Source organism: Lissotriton vulgaris, chromosome 1_1 (assembly GCF_964263255.1).
Source record: "Lissotriton vulgaris chromosome 1_1, aLisVul1.2, whole genome shotgun sequence".
NCBI classification, from domain to species: Eukaryota; Metazoa; Chordata; class Amphibia; order Caudata; family Salamandridae; genus Lissotriton; species Lissotriton vulgaris.
In genome coordinates this window covers 36,334,365-36,355,392 of record NC_141685.1, presented here as the reverse complement: position 1 = coordinate 36,355,392, position 21,028 = coordinate 36,334,365, and the positions used below count along the sequence as shown (strand labels likewise).

General features: G+C 46.9%; 1 protein-coding gene across 1 annotated transcript in view; it reads right to left on the bottom strand.

The window, feature by feature from the left end:
* LOC147737086 (uncharacterized) overlaps positions 1 to 21,028 on the bottom strand; it is a 138,343-nt gene that overhangs the window by 12,140 nt on the left and 105,175 nt on the right. Inside the window, exons 3-4 of the mRNA XM_086963485.1 lie at positions 8,210 to 8,279; positions 32 to 200 (exon numbers count right to left, since the gene is read on the bottom strand). The gene's annotated coding sequence lies outside the window, so the exon portion shown is untranslated. The remainder of the gene's footprint in view (positions 1 to 31; positions 201 to 8,209; positions 8,280 to 21,028) is intronic.

Below are 21,028 nucleotides of genomic sequence, written 5' to 3'. Positions count from 1 at the left end.
AATGGAATGCTAAATTAGAGACTTCACTTACAGTATAGTACTTTCCTCGTCTTCCACTTCCTCGCCACACCTAGATTTGGGAAATTGTTTAAACGTAGAATGCTGGATGTCCTTCAGTTTTTCAAAATAATCCTTCTTATGGCACTGACTTCAGTTGCCTGGTGCTAAATCTTGCTTTCTTCGTCAGTAATTTCAATCACCTATAGTATTAAAATTAAATAGTTAATACATGAAAATTTCCAAAAATATAATTTACAAGCCAAATCAATGCAGAGTTGCAGAATTTTGAAAATGTTGAGCAGAGTGTAGAATAGTAGCCCAAGAGTACTTGGATGTAGGAGTGAGGATTTATAGAATTTTCAACATTTTATTAAGCTCACAAAGGATACATGCACCCTATGAACTTGTAACATAGATTCCCAAAGGCAACCTAATCTATTGTGTGCTGCGAGGACTATGCCTAGACATATCCCTCAACTATGGTCCAGAGTATGAATCAAGGGCAATGAAATTAAGGAGTACTTTCATGTGCTCATTTTATTCCACCTGATTATCAGTTGTTGGGTTTTTCTGCACCTGGATGTACCGGGTGCAGAAAAACAGGACACAATTTTTTTCCAGACAGGAAAATTAGACTGAAAAGACGCACAAGACTCTGGGTGCAGCAGAAGCAGCCAAGACTTATGCTGTTGTTTTACAAACTGGGAGAAACACACAATTCTTCCCTTTGTTGGACATTTCTTTACCCTTTCCTCCCCTGCTTCACCCATCGCCCCCCCCCAACCAACCACATGCATATATCTACCACCTGCTTAAAACTAGTGGTAAATAAAAGCAGAAAAACACTATGAAATAGAGAATGGCATGTGGTTTGACAGGCAGAAGAATCTGTTCCTCGTGGCAACTCCCCAGTCCATGGCGTCAAACTTGTGACTGCACGTTACTGGGGTAAATGTACCACAAAGTAAAAAAACAAAACAATTACATGAGATTTTTCTGACACCCCAGTACTGTGCAACTTCGAACAAGGGACTATGAGAAGTCTTGGACCGGTCCTGTGACCTGGAGGGTCACACCAAGTGTGCCCTTATTTAAGGCAGAGGACTGTCATGGGTTTAACAGCTAGAGCGGTGATGGCAATGAATCCTGTTGTAAGGATCAATAGCCTGATGAGATCTTTGCATCATGGTTAGTGGAGTGGCGTCCTACTGACACACGTATGTAATGCTCCATTTCTATGCCTGTGCCCAGACTTTGCACTAACATCAAGTGTGTGTTTAGGGTGTTCGTGTGCGTAGCATAAAAGCAATGTGAGAGTGCGACAGGATAAACCGCATCTCCTGCCTGCCAGTTGTGTATGCAAGTGGGACCATCTATCCCTCTTTTAAACCCTAGTTCAAAGTCCTCTGTTACCAAGGAATAATGTGCTCTACAAAGTACTCAGGGGCCTGCTGTGCCACTAGGGATTGTGTCAGCCTGACAGTCTATCTAAGTCGAGGGGACATCACCTGCAGGCAGAATTACTTAATAGAGAAGCTGTGTATCTGTCCTGAAGAGCCTAGAAGTCTGCCTAGAATCTTGCCTGTCTTGTAAGAAAGGGAAGGGAGTTTGACTATCCAGCAGGAGGACAAGGCTGTCCTGGAAGAAGCAGGTCTGACACATCCCCGGTACTTGTAGGGCGGGCCGGAGAGCCATCCAGCAGGACCAGCAAGTCTAAGGGATGCCAAGACTCTCCCAGCAGTTCAAGGCAGAAAATAAAACTCTACAACAACGTGATTGTTGAGGCCCAGTAGGACGATTGTGTGCTGCCAACAGGCCCGTTCAAGGTTGCATTTGCCAAATTCCTAACACAACAGGGTCTGAATCTACTGGCTTCCTGAAGAGCCTGTGTTGGGCTTTTAGCTGCTAAATTTCTGACTACTCTGTGTCAGAGGCCCATGAGGGACTACAACTACTCCAGTGTCGAACACCCTGTCTGAGCTTACGCCTGTGGTCCAGCCGGCCACAGTGTGGGCTTAATTGCTGACGGTCGGGCCTCCAGAGGGGCTGCACTTACCGACAGGCCAGGTGTGACTGCTACCTTGGGACTGCTGATCTTCAGGCAAAGGTAAAGAAAAGACAGAGTCAGTGCCCTACTGTATGCAGCCTTACATCCAGGACAAAAGCGCTCCACAATAGTCTGCTGGTCGGTCACTGCTCTCTTGAGTGCTCGGGCGTGCCATTCAAGTGCCGGGAAACAGGAAAGAGACCCAGACAAGACTGACTCATCCTTTGGAAGGATAAGACGCTTACGACAGAGCATACACGCATTGGGGTGACTGGAGTGACAGAACTGCACCTATACTATATTCATGATACTCCTAAATGCCCCTAGAGGAGAAGAGGGTATGAGAACCAGACGCACCTGCCTGCAGCACATGGTAGTCTGGCATGCCTGCACCATCCTTTCACCCAGACTAGCCATAAAGTTGATTTTAGAGCTGCTACGCACATAGCAGGGGGAATCTCAGACCATTCGCTGGTGGAGGTGCAACTTGATGGTCCGGTTGTGGACTTCATCCTACCCCCAAGGGTTGATCCGTGATATTTAAAAGACAAGACGTTCAAAGCTCATATGAGAGATAGAGCAGAATTCTATTTTAAGGAGAATGGGCGGCCTGTTGAATCAGCTTGCGTGCTATAGGATGAATTCAAGGCAGTGATTCGAGGCGAGACACAAGCCTTGATTGGGAGAATGTCGAAGGAACGTAAATTGAAGTGCGAGGCTCAGGACAAGGAATATGCTTTCCTGGAGGTTCGCTTGGTAAGTGGGGAATCAGTTTCTCTCCCATTACACCATCAACTGTAGCAGCACACATTAAGAGCACTAATGGAAAATAGCGGGCACTCATGCGCTGGCTACCCAGCATTGTTTCTATGATGTCGGTGATAAAGCCAATGAGTTGCTTACATGGTTAGAGAGACAAGACATAGGACGGAACTGGATCCTTGAGGACACAGACAACAAGGGGACGGAAATACTGTAAGAGACTTCCTGAAAGACCTGACCCTGCCAATGCTAACAAATAAGGACCTAGACGCACTAGACCAAGACCTGACAGTAGACTAAATAAATTACACAATAGGAACCTTGCAAACAGGGCAAGCGACTGGACCTGATTAGCTCCCGTTAGAATTATATAAAAGCATGATGGATAAAATCAGAGAGTACCTCCAGAGTATATGAAAATAAGGGTGTCTCCCGGAGGACCAAAGAACATCTGAGGTGGCGGTCATCCCAAAAAGGACGAACCGGCAACTGAGTGTGGGTCTTATAGACTTATCTCCCCACTTAATATTGAGACTAAGGTCCTTGCGAACGCCCTGGCAATCTGCCTGCGGACTGTATTTGCAACAGTGGTTCATCCTGATCAATCGGGCTTTATACCACACCAGGGAACATGCTTAAATCTCCGACACCTTAATGGAGTACCACATGCAACAGGGGATTCCTTTGCTGAACCAGTGGCGCTGCTATTAAGCTCTTGTATGTGGCCCCTTTAGCGAGCATGCGCCTCAATAATACAGTCTACCGAGTCTTTGCCGTCCGACAGGGATGTTCCTTGTCTCCTATGCTCTTCACACTTGTTTGGGTTCACCAGGACCTCTCAAATGGGGTATTCCAAGTGATCAGGATATATTATCAACTGGAAGAAGTCCTTAATATTCCTGCTGGTGGCAGGGACCCTGCGGCTGCAGTCTAGGTGCACAGTTCGGGGGGCACTACATGGCTTTAATTATTTGGTTGTATTCATTACAAGAGAGCACAGGCAGGAACATACTCCCGAAATTAGACCGTCTTCGCTGGGATGCCCCACACTTGCGGACGCTCCCGCTCTCCTTACTGGGCCAGGTGGCCCTATTTAAAGTGATGACCCTCCAGGGTCTCCTGTACATTGTGCAAAAAATGTCCTTTAAGTTCCCACCAGACATTTTTTTTCAAAAGGTAGTCTGAGAACTTCAGCTTCTGTTGTGGGATGGTGGCACGTCACGCTGAGTAAGTTGCAGTGGGGAGTTTATTAAGGTGGACCGGCGGTCCGGAGTATTCACAAGTATTACTGGGCCACGCAGCTGGTGGCAGTCAACAACTGGGTTTTTGCGGACTGTGAGGAACCTGCTTACCGGGTAGATAGATTGGCCATGGGCAAGAGAGGTTACCCCACCCCGGTGCTGTATCGAAGAAAGTATGAGTGCACCCTACCTACTCATACCCAAACATTGGTAAGGGTGAGGAAAGAGGCTACCAAGTATTTAGGCTGAGAAGGTAAGCTGACTGAAATTACTCCACTGTATGATGGTGATATCTTAAGTGCAGTGGGAGGATTGCAGGGCTTCATAAAATGGGGATTGATTAGCTTATAACGGCCGGGCGATGTGTGGAGGGGACAGGCACTTGTGTCCTTCACGATCCTACAACAAAAGTATAAATTAGGTGACTAAAAACAGTTCTGACATTTGCAGGTGGCCACGCTCTGCAAAGTCACATCCGGGAAGGGGGGCAGTTGCCTGATGCATCCCGACTGGAGGACCAGCTGCTAACTAATCCCCAACCGAAAAAGCAATCTCAACCATCTATAGGAAGTTGATCTACAATTCTCTGGATGCCGTGGGGACGCAGAGAGCTGTGTGGGAGAGGGATCTAGGCACGCTTGGCGATGGCGATTGGGTGGAGGCCATTCAGGATGCTAGGGAGGAGGCATTTAGAACTCATTTTTGTCTAATTTAACTGCAGATACTGATACTGCCAAATCAATGACCCTGTTTACATTAAAGGGCACCTTGAACTCAGAGCTCAACAACAGACTCGATTGAATAAATGACCTGCACGCTGCTTATCTTGCCAAGACACAGGTACTTTGTAAATCTCTTTTTATTGAACTAGTGCTCAATCGATGGTGTTGACACCGAAAATACGGTGCACATTAGTGAGAGTGATTAGACCAAAAACACAAAGTCTGCAAATATAGAGTGAGTAGCATAGCTTGGCCTGTCCTGACACTCCCTGGCCAAATCCCACTACATAAAACTAGATTGCCCTTTATCGAAGGCAGGTAGTCCTCCCAAGGTTCTGGAGGTCGCTGGGCTGCAAGACGACTTAACTTTTGGTTCAGGATCATCCAGGGATGCAGACAGGCCAGTATGACTGGGACCAAGACAATAGTTCCCTGCAGATCCACACCAGCAGAGAAGGCTGCAGTGCCCTTAGGTCGCCAAGAACTGAAATTCAGGGTCTGGGGATGCCACCTTAAATCTTGATTTAAGGGTGTTACAAGGCAGTGACAGGTAATGGGCCCCTTTCCTGGGGTGTCTATACCCTCTATCATGCCCACCTCCTGTGGGAAGGGGGCACAGTCCTAGCCCTGATTGGATAAGTCCCATCATCTTCAGGATAGTGGGCACTACAAAGTGTACTTCACCTCGCCTCCAGCACCTGAGGGATGGAGTTAACAGAGGCGGCGGGGGGCACACCTCCTGTTCTATCTAAGGTTTCCCACCTGTCATTGCACCTAAAAGGGGGTGAGGACAGAAAGATCGCTTGCTCCCTCTAACAGAAGAGGCTGGGGTCGCATTACCAAGGCGGCAAGGCCTTTGAAAATCCCTGCCACAGATGGCTCTGCCTGACCAGGGGGAGGTGTGAATACCTCCACTCAGGAAAGGCATTGTTATCAACCTCAGAATGCACAGGCACTCTACCCATGAGGACAGGACACTGTCTGGTGGTAGCAGGCTGGCTCAGGCCAGTCGATGATCACACTAAGGATTGGTAGATCTTAGGGGACCCCTCTAAGGGGCACTCTGTGCGCAATTTTTAATAAATCGGACACTGCAATCAATGCAGGTTTAATATGCTGAGATGTTTGGTATCAAATATCCCATATTTCAGAGAAACCTTCATGAGGCTGGGGAACTCGTAATGACAAGTGTCCAGCCAATGTACTTACTATAGAGCTTGCCTGGTCACTTGCAATATCCCGGAATTGACAAGGATATTGCAGGGGCATATCTGCTCATGCAGATATGCCCTCACAGGAGATATCCATAAAGCAGCGGGCACTATAAGGCCTGCTAGAGGGGTGTCTTACCGATATCTCAGACAGTCCCTATGGGCATCGCATGCAGGGATGTGTGCCATGTCGACTCTTCAGTTTTGTCTGCACCAAGACACACAGCTGCAGTGGCAGTATGTATGTGTGTATGTATGTATGTATGTAATGTGATTGGTGAGGGGTCCCTTAGGGTGGCATAATTTGTGCTGCAGCCTTTAGATACCCTCTTTAACAACAAGGCCCTTGGTACCAGAGGCATCTTTTACAAGGGACTTATAAGTGAGCTAATGGGGTGACAATGGTGGAAACGACAGGTACACTTAAGGGAAGGAGATCGGGCTCATGGAACCTGGTTGGCAGGGACCCTGTGCACTTACAGTCAAAACTATATGATTTTCCCGGTAAAAAGTGAAGGCTAACCATGTCCAAAACAGACCCTTTCCTACATTGAGACATTTTTCCTAGGACAGGGAAAACTCTACAGCAGGTCTTGCTCACAGACCTTATACTGTGACTGCCACTACTGAACATTAATCTTGAACTGTTAAAGCAGGGCCAGGATCTGTACAGGAGCCAATGAACAGGAGGGCAGCTCACCAGATAATAGAAGTCTTCTGTCTTCACACTCACAAAGAGAGAACAATGGAGTTGCTTGGCATTTATCTACCCTTAGCTAAGCCACATGATAAAGGCAGTAGATCAGGATGATTCTCTTCGATCAGAAGTAGCTCTCACTATTGAAAAGGCGAAGACCCTGGTATAACACAAACGCAGACTTGCGGTTAGTCTCTACCAGGACATGTAGTAAACTATTAATTTATGTATCTGTAGGATTAGATTGCATTGCAGGTTAATTCTTATGTCAATATTTTCCACACACAACATACAACATAGATTCCTCACGTGCGCCCCCTGATGAAGGGAGAACCCCCAAAATGAATTGGGCAGACTGAATTTGAATTTACTTGCGGAACAGTGGATTTTGAAAGTGATTCTATGAGAATAAATATGCTTAAACTGGAATACAAGTGGATTTGCTTCCAAGGGAAGGAGACATTGATGCACTTTTACGGGTACAAGCTGGGGAGCAGGAGACACAGACCTGATCTAGTCTGGCGCTATATAAACAACTGTAGCCAAATACATCTCCCTTCTGGCACACGATGAGTGGATTACATAAACACTACAATAATGAATGAAAAATACACGACATGCATAGACAAGGTCTGCTATGTAACCTCTGGACTCCTGTAAACCTAAACAAACACCAGTAATCAGACACTAGGGACATCACCTGAAGCGCCTAAGATTTTCCTTTTGTTTGGTATCTTGTTTTTGGGAGGTGGGTTTTTAGGATAAGCTATTTTTGGGTGTGTCTGGGGTTGGGGTGTGTCAGGTAGCCCCTGTGGTAGACGATGGGATAGAGGATAAGGAGTGCCATGGCATCCCTTCATATATTTCTCCCCTCCTATATACACAGTCCCCTTTTACCAGTTGCCCACTTTGCTGTCATCAAGAAGTGGAGAGAGGGGAATCGGCAGGCAGCCCCTTTAAGCCAAAGCAGAGTACGGACATCAGAGGATACACGCTTAAAGAAGGAGGGGTGGAAAGCGCGTCAGGTTGGTCAGTAGTTGATCCAGCTGCACGCAGCACAGGAACGCGAGGCGGAGAAACCAGCGGGGGAAGACGGGAAAGACAGAGAAGGCCTAACAGCCTTCCGAGAGAGAGAACCGGCGCCCAGGGGAGGTCACAGCTTGTCGGCGAGCAGAACACCCGAACCTGGCAGAGGAGGGAAAGCCTAAGCAGAACACCAGACCTCACTGAAGGACGCGGAGTTACCACGCCACGGCCCGGGGTGATGTGGCTCTTCCAGGTGCGTGGGCGTCTACGGGGCTTTTGGAAAGGAGCTGAGTAAGAGAGGGACGGGAGGGGAGGCTGAGGGGTGAAAGGGACCAAGGGAAAAGGAAATAAGTGAGACGGAAACAAAGACAAGAGCAGAAATCATCAGCTACTCTTTTTCTTTTGGTTGCTCCAACCTCTACACCCTCCCTTCACATTTATGCATAGCTATTATTTATCCCTCACATCCTCCCTTGACTAAACCATAAAGCAAAAACACTTACCTGAGTCTTTTCCTTCTGTCCGAGGGACGACGGCGGCCGAGGCACACCTAAGGGACTGAAGAGGAAGACCCTGTGGGAAAGAAGAATATAACAGAGACAATCAATCATTGTGACTTCCTGTAATACTAATAAAAAATGCATACAAAGAAATTATTCAATGCAGTGTGCTCCTTCTTGACCGACTCTTCTACAACGGGGAGCTACATACTTTCCCTACAGGAAATGGGAGACAGAAACACAGAGATCAACAGACACACACACACGGGAAAGCATAGTAGGAAAACGCTCTATACAGTTTTTATATGCTGGCATATGTACGTTGTTTTAGAAAGATGGTGGAACTATTTATTCTGTTCAATGTGCTTATTTTGCTAATTATTTTTATCTGCTTCTATTATCATTGCAGTTCGGGTTGGACTGTTCCCATTAGGTACAGGGTCAAGACTGATTTGCATATGGCCATGTCTGAACTGGGGTGGCTTGGTGATCAAACTAATGATGGATTTACCCAGATCTCTTGACTGGGGGTGAATGTTTTGATTTGTTCTGCATTCCGTCCATCAATTGTGTGCTTTTGCTCTATTATCATTGCAGCACATAAATTCTATACAAGAATAATGATGGTTCAATTAATAATGAAAACGCTAATGTTATGTTATTTTAATTTGATATCGCACATGAAGTACCCCTAAGCAGAAACTACTTTAAGGAGAAATTTACAATTGGAACGTAGAACCACTCAATCTTTGTGAAGTTGAAAGAAAGGCTCTTGTATAGTTAATGCCTGAAGTTCATCAACTCTCCTTAGTGAGTTTATCGTTATGAGGAAAGCAACTTTCCATGATAGGAATTGTAACTGACATTTGTGCATTGGTTCAGAAGGCGGGCCCATTAGCCTTGGAAGAACTATGTTTAAGTTCCACTCTGCAGCAGGGGGAATACTGGACGGTATAACCCTTTCTAATCCTTCCATGAAGACTTTAATCACTGGTACTCTGAAGAGAGGTAGGTGTTGTCTATTTTGCAAGTATGCAGCTACGACTCCCAGGTGTAAACAAATGGATGTGTAAGTGAATCCACATTGCTGTAAATGCAACAGTTAACAAATGATGTTCTGCACAAACGCATCAAGATGATTGATATTGTTGTTCTTACAATAGGCAACAAAACGTTTCCATTTGCTGCATAACATGCTCTAGTAGTAGGCTTTCTAGCTTCCTTGAGAATATTCATACAGTCTGGTTGTAGTTGTAAATAACCAAACTCTATGACTTTAGGAGCCAAATCGCTAGGTTGAGTTCTCTGGGAATTGGATGTCTGCTTTCTCAATGGCTCTAAGTGAGGAGACAAGATGTGAGATGTAGCTTTTGATGTGGAACCACTGAGAGTTCTAAGGATGAGAGTACCAAGGTTGACAAGAACATGTGGGGGCTATTAAGATCAGTGAGGGACATTTGTCTGAGCTTCCGAACTATAAATGGAATTAGCAGGAGAGGCGGAAAAGCGTAAGCAAATATCCCTGACCAAATCATCCATAGGGCATTGCCTTCGGATGCTGGGTGTGGGAACCTGGATGCAGAGTTTGGGCATTTTGCGCTGTGTACTGTGGCAAACAGATCTATCCCTGGAAAACCTCAGTTTTGAACCTAGGGAGAAGAACTTGGGGATGAAGTTCCCACTTGTGTATTTGCTACCTGCGTCTGCAATCTGATGGTCTACTCCTGGGAGGTGTTCGGCTAGGAGATAGATTTTCTGGCAAATCGCCCAATCCCAAATGCTTTGTGCAAGGCACGACAGCTGGAGAGAGTGAGTCCCTCCCTATTTCTGTAGGTAGTACATTGCTGTCATGTTGTACGTGTGAACTAAGACAGTCTTGCCTACAAGTTGGGTGAGAAAGGCTGAGTGCTAGAAACACTGCTTGAAGTTCCAGGTAGTTGATGTGGAGACGTTTGTGTTTGTCCGACCTCAGCCCTGGACTTTGTAATGTTGAAGATGGGCACCCCAACCGGTTACTGTGGAATCGGGCCTATGAAAGGCCGCCCTTTTGCTAAGTTTTGAGGGTTCCACCGGTGCAGCGAGCGATGGTTGCCGCTGTCTACCAACACTAGGTCGGGGTCGCAAATTGCGAGGCTCATTAATATTAATGAGCATCCCGCAATTTGCGAGCCCATAGGGAATGCCAGCCCTACCAGGGATGGTGGCCTGCTGGGCTCAGCAGACCACCATGTCTGGGAATGCTTTTTAATAAAGCAGCTTTTTTTTCTTTCTTTTTTTTAAATGCAGCTCGTTTTTCTTACAGGAAAACGGGATGCATTTTAAAAAAATTAAACGTTCTTGTTTCATTCTTTAAGGGCAGGCACCACTGCCTGCCCTTAAAAAATATTTTTAGACACAGTCACAAAGTGGAAGGGGTACCCTGGGGACCCCTTCGAAATTGCGACTGCAATGCCACCCTCTTGAAGAGGGTGGTCATTTGCAAGTGTTTTGCGACCGCAATTGTGGTCACAAAACATGTACAAATAGCATTGCGGACGCAATTAGGGAGGAAATGACCCTTCCTAATTGCGACTCACAATTCCTAAATAGCGAGTCGCAAATAAACTGCGACTCGCTATTTTGGAATTGTACATGGCCAACAGTGATTTTGCTTGTGCAAATGGTTTCGCAAACTCGTTTGCGCATGCAAAATCACGTCATATATCTGGTCACCTGTGACTCACATGTCAGAAAATGTCAAGGAGTTTTGTCGCTCCTGTGTCACTTGCCAAGCCAGTGGTAAGTCAGGTGGCACAACAAAGGCCCCCCTGATACCACTACCTGTGGTGGGGGTACCCTTTGAAAGAGTTGGAATAGACATTGTGGGTCCCATGGATCCTCAAACAGCATCTGGGCACAGATTTATACTGGTGGTAGTGGATCATGCCACCAGGTACCCAGAGGCAATTCCCCTGAGGACCACCACAGCTCCTGTGGTGGCAAAAGCCCTCATTGCAGTTTTCTCAAGAGTGGGCTTTCCAAAGGAGGTTCTTTCAGACAGAGGTACCAACTTTATGTCTGGATACTTAAAAGCAATGTGGAAAGAGTGTGGAGTAAACTACAAGTTTACCACACCCTACCATCCACAGTGCAATGGGCTTGTTGAAAGGTTCAACAAGACCCTAAAGTGAATGATAAAAGGTTTACCAGAGAAGCTTAGGCGGAAATGGGACATCCTTTTACCCTGCTTGCTCTTTGCTTACAGAGAGGTCCCACAGAAGGGGGTTGGCTACAGCCCTTTTGAACTTTTGTTTGGCCACCCTGTGAGGGGTCCATTGAGTTTGGTGAAGGAAGGATGGGAGTTACCTCTCAAAAAGCCTAAACTAGACATTGTGGACTATGTACTTGGTCTCCGCTCCAGGATGGCTGAGTACATGGAGAGAGCATCCAAAAACCTTGAGGCCAGTCAAGAATTACAGAAAGCTTGGCATGACCAAAAGGCTGTTCTGGTTGAGTTCCAGCCAGGGCAGAAGGTGTGGGTGTTGGACCCAGTGGGCCCAGCAGCTCTCCAGGACAAATGGACTGGACCCTACCCTATCATTGAGAAAAAGGGAGAAGTCACCTATGTGGTTGACTTTGGCACCCCTAGGAGCCCCCACAGGGTGCTCCATGTAAATCGTTTGAAAGCATTTGTTGACAGGGAGGACATGAGTCTCCTCATGGCCACAGATGGGGATCAGGAGGAAGAGAGTGACCCTCTCCCAGACCTGCTTTCTCAGAACCCTGATGATGGTTCAGTTGATGGAGTAGCCTTGGCAGGCAGCCTCACTGATCAGCAACAGGTGGACTGCAGACAAGTGTTGCAGGCCCACAGACATATGTTTTCACTCACACCCAGCCAGAAAAATTGGTGCACCCATGAGGTGGACACTGGTGACAGTCTGCCTGTGAAGAATAAGATCTACAGGCAACCTGACCATGTCAGGGATTGTATAAAGGCTGAGGTGCAAAAGATGTTGGAGCTTGGAGTGATTGAGCCATCAGAGAGCCCATGGGCTAGCCCAGTGGTCCTTGTGCCAAAACCTCATACCAAAGATGGGAAGAGAGAAATGAGGTTTTGTGTGGACTACAGAGGTCTCAATGCTGTCACTAGGACAGATGCACATCCCATTCCAAGAGCAGATGAGCTCATTGATAAATTGGCTTCTGCCAAGGTTCTGAGCACATTTGATTTGACAGCTGGCTACTGGCAAATCAGACTAGCTGAAGAGTCAAAAGCCAAAACAGCATTCTCTACCCCTAGTGGGCATTATCAGTTTGTGGTAATGCCCTTTGGTTTGAAGAATGCACCTGCCACCTTCCAAAGGTTGGTGAATCAAGTCCTTGCTGGGTTGGATGACTTTTGTGCAGCATATCTAGATGATATTGCTGTCTTTAGCTCCACCTGGGAAGATCACCTGATCCACCTGAAGAAGGTTCTGGAGGCCCTGCAAAAGGCAGGCCTGACTATCAAGGCTACCAAGTGCCAGATAGGGCAGAGCAAGGTTGTGTACTTGGGCCACCTAGTAGGTGGGGGTCAAGTTCAACCACTGGAGAGCAAGATCCAGGCCATACAGGACTGGGCTCCTCCAACTACCCAGACACAAGTCAGAGCCTTCTTGGGCCTGACTGGGTATTACAGAAAATTTGTAAAGAACTATGGGTCCATTGTGACACCATTGAATGACTTGACATCCAAGAAGATGCCCAAAAAGGTTCAGTGGACAGTTAGCTGTCAAAAGGCATTTGATGACCTGAAGAAGGCCATGTGCTCTGCACCTATCCTGAAGAGTCCTGACTACTCCAAACAGTTCATTGTACAGACAGATGCTTCTGAGTTGGGGGTGGGAGCTGTGCTTTCACAACTTAATCAAGATGGTCAAGACCAGCCCATTGCTTTTATTAGCAGAAGGCTGACCCCCAGGGAGAAATGTTGGTCAGCTATTGAGAGGGAGGCCTTTGCTGTGGTTTGGGCCTGAAGAAGTTGAGGCCATACTTGTTTGGTACTCACTTCCTAATTCAGACAGACCATAAGCCCCTATTGTGGCTAAATCAGATGAAGGGTGAAAACCCCAAACTGCTCAGGTGGTCCATTTCCCTACAGGGGATGGACTTTACAGTGGAGCACCACCCAGGGACTGACCATGGTAATGCAGATGGTCTCTACAGGTACTTCCACTTAGAACATGAAGACTTATCTGGTCAAGGTTAAGTTTAATGTCCCTGCGTTTGGGGGGGGGGGGTTGTGTAGGAGAGTAGGGTCTGCTATCCTATGGTCACCCCAATTTTTGCTTTTTGCATCACTGGTTTTCGACTTACTGAGGCTGTGAGCCTGCTAATCAGACCCCCAGCCTGCTGTTCTCTCTCTAAATTTATAATACATGTGCTATATGTACATACCACAATTGGAAATGGACTCCTTGTCAGCCCCTGTACCATGCACTATAGGTGCTCAGGGCATAGGTGCCACCAAGGCCTACCAGGGGCTGAAGCATAGCTTTCGCCACCCCTGGCTGGTTCTTAAATTGACACAACTGGCTGATCACTCAGCTGGGGGCAAGTGGGTGTAATCACCCCTGCTTAGATATAGTATACCTATATCTAAACCTATATCTGGACACATATAAGCCTGTGAGCCACTCCTATGGAAGGCCTCATCAATCCTGGAGGCAGAGTGCGTGGTTTTATGTGAGATGGAGCTCTGGCATGAGCTGAGCCTGTCTGCAGCTGTCGGGAACAACTCCCTAAGCTGATCCGGGATAATGCCATACCATATACTCTTAAGCGCCTTATAATCCTCGCGGTTATATAGCAACTTTGGTTTGGCTTTATCAAAACATGTCGTGTAAGGTGTCACACGAATTGGAATACTACCCCCTCGCCAGTTCTGGCGACGGGGGTCGCATTCCACCCTTCTAGAGGGATAAGACATGTTACTTTACTGAAACGCGGTTGATTTAAAATGAGCCTCAGATCCACAAAATGGATGCCCCTGCCACAGACACGGGTCTGGCCTCCTGCTGCTGACCGAAACTCAGCAAATGGTGGCCTGGACAAAGGGTTTCCTGTCGCAGGGCGGTGTCAAACCACCCCAGACAGGAGATAGTGGATTGCAGCAGGGAGGTTTCAAAGAAACCAGACACTGCCTGGGGAGCACAAGGCTGCCCCTTGCATAATCCGGCCAAACCGGTTCTGGGGCCTTCCAGCCCCAGTCCCAGCGCGGCCTGGATCAAAGGAAAGGGGTGTAACCACCCCCTTCCTGGGTCCCACCCATAGGAGGGGACCTAGCAGGATGTCCAGCCCACCAGATTCGAATAAGAGTGGGAGCAGTGCCAATGCAACTCAGATCATCCTGAAGAAACATAAGAAACGAATTCTGGACCCTTCGACATTCTATTCAACATAGAAGACGGAAGAATCTCCCTTGTGGTCAAGGAGTGACCACCCTGTGCAAACAGGCACCATCCAGCCCTCGACCCTTGCTTTGTTGCAGTTCCCGCCGGAACTTGAGCGACAGAGATCGACGAGATCAAGCTTGCCTGCCTTCTCCCAGCCCGATCCACAGTCCCTGCAGAGCTGAGACCAGTGGAGGCGACCGGAAGCGTGGGGCACGCCATCTTGAAAAGGCCACGAGACGCTGACCGTGCAGCCCACGAGTGACCCTCGAAGCTGTGCACCGGGGTTTGAGAAGCCCCCACCCGAGCTACACTTGCACCAAAGCTACCCCCTCCACACTCGACGAGGGCTGCGTGGGGCCCTTCTGCTTGTGTTGGCTCGACGTGTTGGCCCGGTCACTTGCCAGCTGGCTTGTGGCCCCTGTGCCGACGAAACCTTGAATACGACTTGCTTTTCTGGTTGCTCCAGATCTGCACCAGCTCCTGTGAAAAGGAGCCCCCACTCTGACCCTCCTGGTTTGAGTGAGAAGCAATCTCCCGGTTCCGCGTGGATTGCTTTTGCCAAGTGCTGTTTGCTGCAATCTTGAAGCCGACGGTGCTGACGGCGAGAGCCTATGTGGGACAGATCGTGACCTGCTACTGGACGTCGCAGATGCCCCAGAGCCCACGTGACAGCGGAGAGAAGCCTCTCGACAACTACCTGATTGCGCCCGACATTGCCTGGTTCCGTCCTGGTTCCACCCTGGTCACTGCTGAGTGACCCAGACTCTGTCCCCTCTGCTTTCAGGTACTTTTCGACTTCGATCCACCCTTGGATCACACCGGACACTTCTGCTTCACATCGCCTGCAGCTTCTTCAGCTCCAAGCACCAAGAGCCTGCGTGTCAAAACCCGACGCCACTTCGACCCTGTGCACCCACTTCCTGTGGGTGAGGTAACATTGCAACGTCGGTGTTCCCACATTGGTACACACCTCTAGGGTCTGTGTCTTAGGTTTTGTTCCTCTAGGTTCAGCGGAAGTATCTTTAAACTCACTTTGTGTAACTTTTACGCACCATTGACATTGCATTGGTGCAAGCCGCACTTTCCGTGCTGCACCCGAATTCCGTGGGCTACTCCCGATTTCAGCATTGCTAGTCTTGACTGCTCCCAGCGATTCCCTAGACCTAACCACTGTTCGATTGGTATCTCTTATACCATTTTTTTAGTATATGGTTTGAGTGGCAACCGGCCCTCATCCAAAATTGTGCAACTTTGTATGTTATACTGTGCTTTTGATTTAACGCTTGTGCCCCTTTCCTCATAAAGAGTACTAGGGATTATTTTAGAAATAAACACATATATTTTTATAATATATACTTGTGTGGTGTCCTTTCATTTGATTACAGGATTGTATGTGGTAAAACAGCTCGCTTAACACGACCTCTTAAGTTAAGCCTTTAAGGCTGCTTAGTCCATGCTACCACTAGGATAGTTTGTCTAACAAGGTTGACTTACAACCAGACATCTTTGGGGTTTGTTTGGACTGATACCAAGTGGTTCCAGAATTGGAAACACTACATATCAGGCCAACTTCTCACAAATACTGTGCCATAGAGGTTGCTGGAGGCACTGAAACAGACACTGCTTGTGGGCCTGGAGAGTGAGCACATACATAGCCCTAACAGAAAAGACATTCATTGGGTCCATCTTGTCATCAGAGTTTAGCTGTTCAAATACTCGATGTTAAGGTAATATACTCTTGTGGTCCTGCTACCACTGAAAAGTGACAATTCTAGAATTTCAAACACCCTGATCACTCCCATTAGAGAGCATTTTTAAGTGCTCTCTCCAAGTCAAATTGGCTTCCTTGACAGGAATGGGGTGTGCCTGGTTATCAGATAGGTTGACCGGTGACAAGGTGGTTGTGCTTTGCTATCTGGAGCCAGTTCCTGGCTGTAGGGTACTCTGTGCATCTTTGGGTGGACCGTGGCTAGTTGACGAAGGTGTGCCTGAGGATGGCAGGGCGGTTGCTGGCTTTGGCAGTGCTCTGACCTCATGAGGGAGTTCTGATCCATACCATGGATGTAAAAAATGCAAAATTGGTGCTTCTCTGTTCTTACAGGGATGTAAGTGCTAGAAACGGATGCCAGTAATGTATCTGGTTTGAACAAGGATTCGTATAAAAATCCTGCTCTATTTCTACTTTGTGACCTGCGCAAAAACCTGCTCCCAGCTAAGCTAAAGAGGCCGAGAAAAGACACACAACAACAATGTATTCAGGAAATGACAGAAAGAAAGAAGATTTGCTCCTTCATAAACGATGAGAAAATGAGCATAGCACCAAGCAATACCTGGTGGCGCTGGAATGAAAAGTCATTAAGTATGAGCTGCAATCAGCAGAGTTGCTAAAGCCTGCGCAGACAAACTGAAAGAAATTTAGGAAACTAGTTTGATCTAACGGTCTAGATAATAACAAATTGCAAATGCATATCCAAAAATACATGGTAACTTAAGTAAAGACGCTGTAAGAAAAAACAAATAATTTACATAATATGATATTTCCGGCCTTCTGGGTAGTAATACATTTTTAAGAAGAAAAGCATGCACCCTAATATGCCAATTCTCCTTGCATTGACCTTTTCTCAAGCATTAGAATTACTTCTTTCAAAAAACAAATACACTAGTATATTCAAAATGCAAGGAGAATTGTCATATTAGGGTGCATGCTTTTGTTAGTGTGTTGTAGCATTTTTATGGTGCTGCGAACCTACGGGACTTTCACAGCAAACACTATATACAGACAAGTTGCTTCCCCGTATGACTGGTACTGCAGGAAGACCTTGCCTGTCCTCCAGTGGCTCTGGCTGTGCTCTTATATCTCAGTGGGATAATACCCCTGCTGCAGAGATCGGTGTGAAACCTGAAGACCATAGGCTAGATTCAGCCACCCTCCTGAGGCAACATTGCGACTCACAGCGCCGAGAAGCGCCATGATTGCAGCACCGACTGCTGTGATAAAATAAACAAGGGACCCGATACAAACTGGAGAGCTTTGCAAGCTCAGGGGCATGAAGCGCTATATGAATTGTACATTGGAATGCGAGACGTATATACCCTGGTAGGCTAGAATGGCAGTATTTTCCCTTCACATCAATAGATGCAGGTGTCAGACTAATTGTGCTGCTGAGATGAAGGGAAGATGGCCCTCTCATCGACTAATGAGCACTGAGGGGTCTTTTCTGTTAAGCGAATAGCTTGGAATGATGGTGACATTATCCAGCGCTGATGTGGCCTGTAGTGTCGGCGATTGGACCCTCTACATAAGAGGACAGGAAACCCCATAACCCGTTCTAAAACCCGCCATTGCAAATAACGTCTTGTTTGCCTTTCTGCCCCCTGTTCCACTGGGGCAGACGGGGCACACTCACACTATTATAAGTGTGTGGCCAAAAGACTAAGGGGCATATAACCAACAACTAGCGATAATTTTTGTCTCTAACTTGTTTAGAGACAAAAATTATCGCCGCACATCGGCGATTTTTATCGCAGATAAACCTTGCTATTAGCAAGGTTTATCGCAAATGCGATAAAAAACGGCCGCAATGCATGAATATCGCTGAAAAGTCAGCGATATTCATGCATTATCGAGCAAATGCTCTTAGCCATGTTATCCACCTCCCATTGGATAACATGGCTAAGAACTGCTCAGGGCAGGTGTTAGCTTTTGGAGATATTCGCGCTTAGCGCGAATATCTCCAAAAGTTGGTAATAGGAGATAGCGATGTTAGGGACTGTTTCCAGTAGCTAACATCTTGGCACACCCACTTTGCATGTCATTAGTGATAAATATCACTGACATGCAAAGCGGGGCCCAAGATGGTCGCTATCTCCTATTAGCTGTCACTAACTGGTGTTAGCGACAGCTTGGTAATAGGGAGATAATTTTATCTCCGCTTTCTTGGCTTTTAAAGCCAAAAAAGCGGAGATAAACCCCCTTGATAATATGCCCCTCGGAGTCTTAGTTATACCAATCTACAGAAATGTAGCATTTAAACCATTCATGAGACATCCATTGACCAACAGTAACACCGCATGCATGGAAAACAAAATGTGCACACGGTTCATAGCCAACAATAACAGGGAAGAGGAATGCTTTTAGAAAAAAACACAAGGAAAAATGTGCCTCTGCTTTTTGAACTAATAAGATGCCCTATGCACGCTCATTCAAGTAAAGGTTCCTATGTATCAACAAACGGTCTTGCACGAATTAGATATCATTTGGCTACACAAGCAGACAGCAACCTCAATGCATTTAAGTATGTGTAAAACTAAAACAAACATTGGCAAAGCCAGCTGGATTGGCATTAGCTGCCGACCTTTGGGCTTTGCTTATTTAGTTCATATATTTTCACACAAGAGTCCCGGTATCCGTGATGGGGGGAGCTATTGTCCACTGCTTAAGTAAAACCAGCATTGGATATAGATATATATATATATGCAGACACACACACACACACACACACACGCACAGGCTAGATGTAGATGTGCACTTTGTGCAAGAAATGGATGCGGTCACTCACAGTCAGGTAAGCCAATGGTGCAAGTGTGCTGATGCTGTAACCCGTGCTGATGCTGTAACCCGTGCTGATGCTGTAACCCGTGCTGATGCTGTAACCCATGCTGATGCTGTAACCCATGCGGTATGCTGTAACCCATGCTGATGCTGTAACCCGTGCTGATGCTGTAACCCGTGCTAATGCTGTAACCCATGCTGATGCTGTAACCCATGCTGATGCTGTAACCCATGCGGTATGCTGTAACCCATGCTGATGCTGTAACCCGTGCTAATGCTGTAACCCATGCGGTATGCTGTAACCCATGCTGATGCTGTAACCCATGCTGATGCTGTAACCCATGCGGTATGCTGTGGTGGGTGGAAGCAAAATGTGAGTAACAATACAGCAGGCCAGTGGATGAAGAGAGCTGACTGACAGCCCCATAAGTAAGCATGCATAGTATATATAGTTTTCTTTAAAATAAAAGGTCCTCTCGAAGGCCAAACCTAAAAATCACCATACTTGATAAGCAGCTCTACAAATCACTGTTTAAGATTGTCAGGAAGTATTTCCCTTGAAAAATAAAAGAACAGTCTTTCTTCAATTAGTATTCTCTTTATGTTTACTATTCAACTTTTCGTTCCAGTGACATTTGCATTTCCAATTTCCAATAAAGCTAGCGGTTGGAGCCGGTGCAATGTCTTTGAAGATAGCACACATGGATAGTGGCAAACTTGCACCGTTAAACATGCGTTTTCATCGACATTAAGCCTTACTCCAATATCACCATTTAACAAAAGTTTCCAGCAGAAATGACAAGCCCCTCCGATCACCTCTGCTTTATGGCCTGTTTGCTTCCCTCACTAAAGAGGACCCAACGGATAAGCAAGCCTGCATGCAATGAATACTGTCCATTCCGTCAATGTTTTGGGTTTGCCTCAGGGCCCACGGCCACGACACTCTGACAGAAATGCACTTAATGACAAGTCCTGCTGTCTGGTTTCAAATGCTCATGTTCAAAATGCAATTTGCAAAAACGTGCACAAATGCAGACCTCTGGATAAGATAGATACATCATCATAAACATATTCGACTTGTATTTTGGAAACACTGCGCAGGCACATTTGTCTAAGCTGTCAAAAGGGATTCGCTGCCCTTCAAATATCAATACGCACTGAAGGTAAACATCCCGAAACCTCGTGCGCTCTGTATGGATAGAGCTAAGGGGCTTTCCGGGTCCCTTCACACTCTGTGAGAAAACAGCGATTTAATTGGACCCTTTTATTCATCTGTCAGCTGTAAATCCCGTTTCCTGCTGAGTGTTCCAGGTGCCTGTAGGCAGGTGAGTGGGCGCCTGATATGTTTGTTTGGTCGGATGTCAAATACACTTCAAGAACTCCGAGTCAGTGATCAATCGTCAGCCCCCACCCCCCAAAAAAGCTATCCTGCCTCCTAGAGATTAAGTAGGGCGTCATCCCCTTTATACTCTCCAACTTCCGGCTGTCTCGCTCGACCCCAGTACTGACTGTTAGGGCCCGTTTGGACACGTATCAGAATAGCCCCCATATACATCCCCCACAGGACCCACACACATACACAACACTCAAAGAAATGTATTCACACACGCATACACACAAACACATCCATTCGCAACACTCTCCACCAAACATTCATGCATACACGCACGCTCGCACCAAACACTTTAAAATAAAAGAAAAACACACACTCTTACCTTACAGCCGGTCCCAGTCCGCGCCACCTCTGGGCTCTGCTCCCCTCACGTCACAGGCTCACAGCGCCCCTGTTGCCAGGATTGGTCGAGAGGGGTTGAGCCTGTGACTCACAGCCCCTCTCGGCCAATCCTGGCGCCA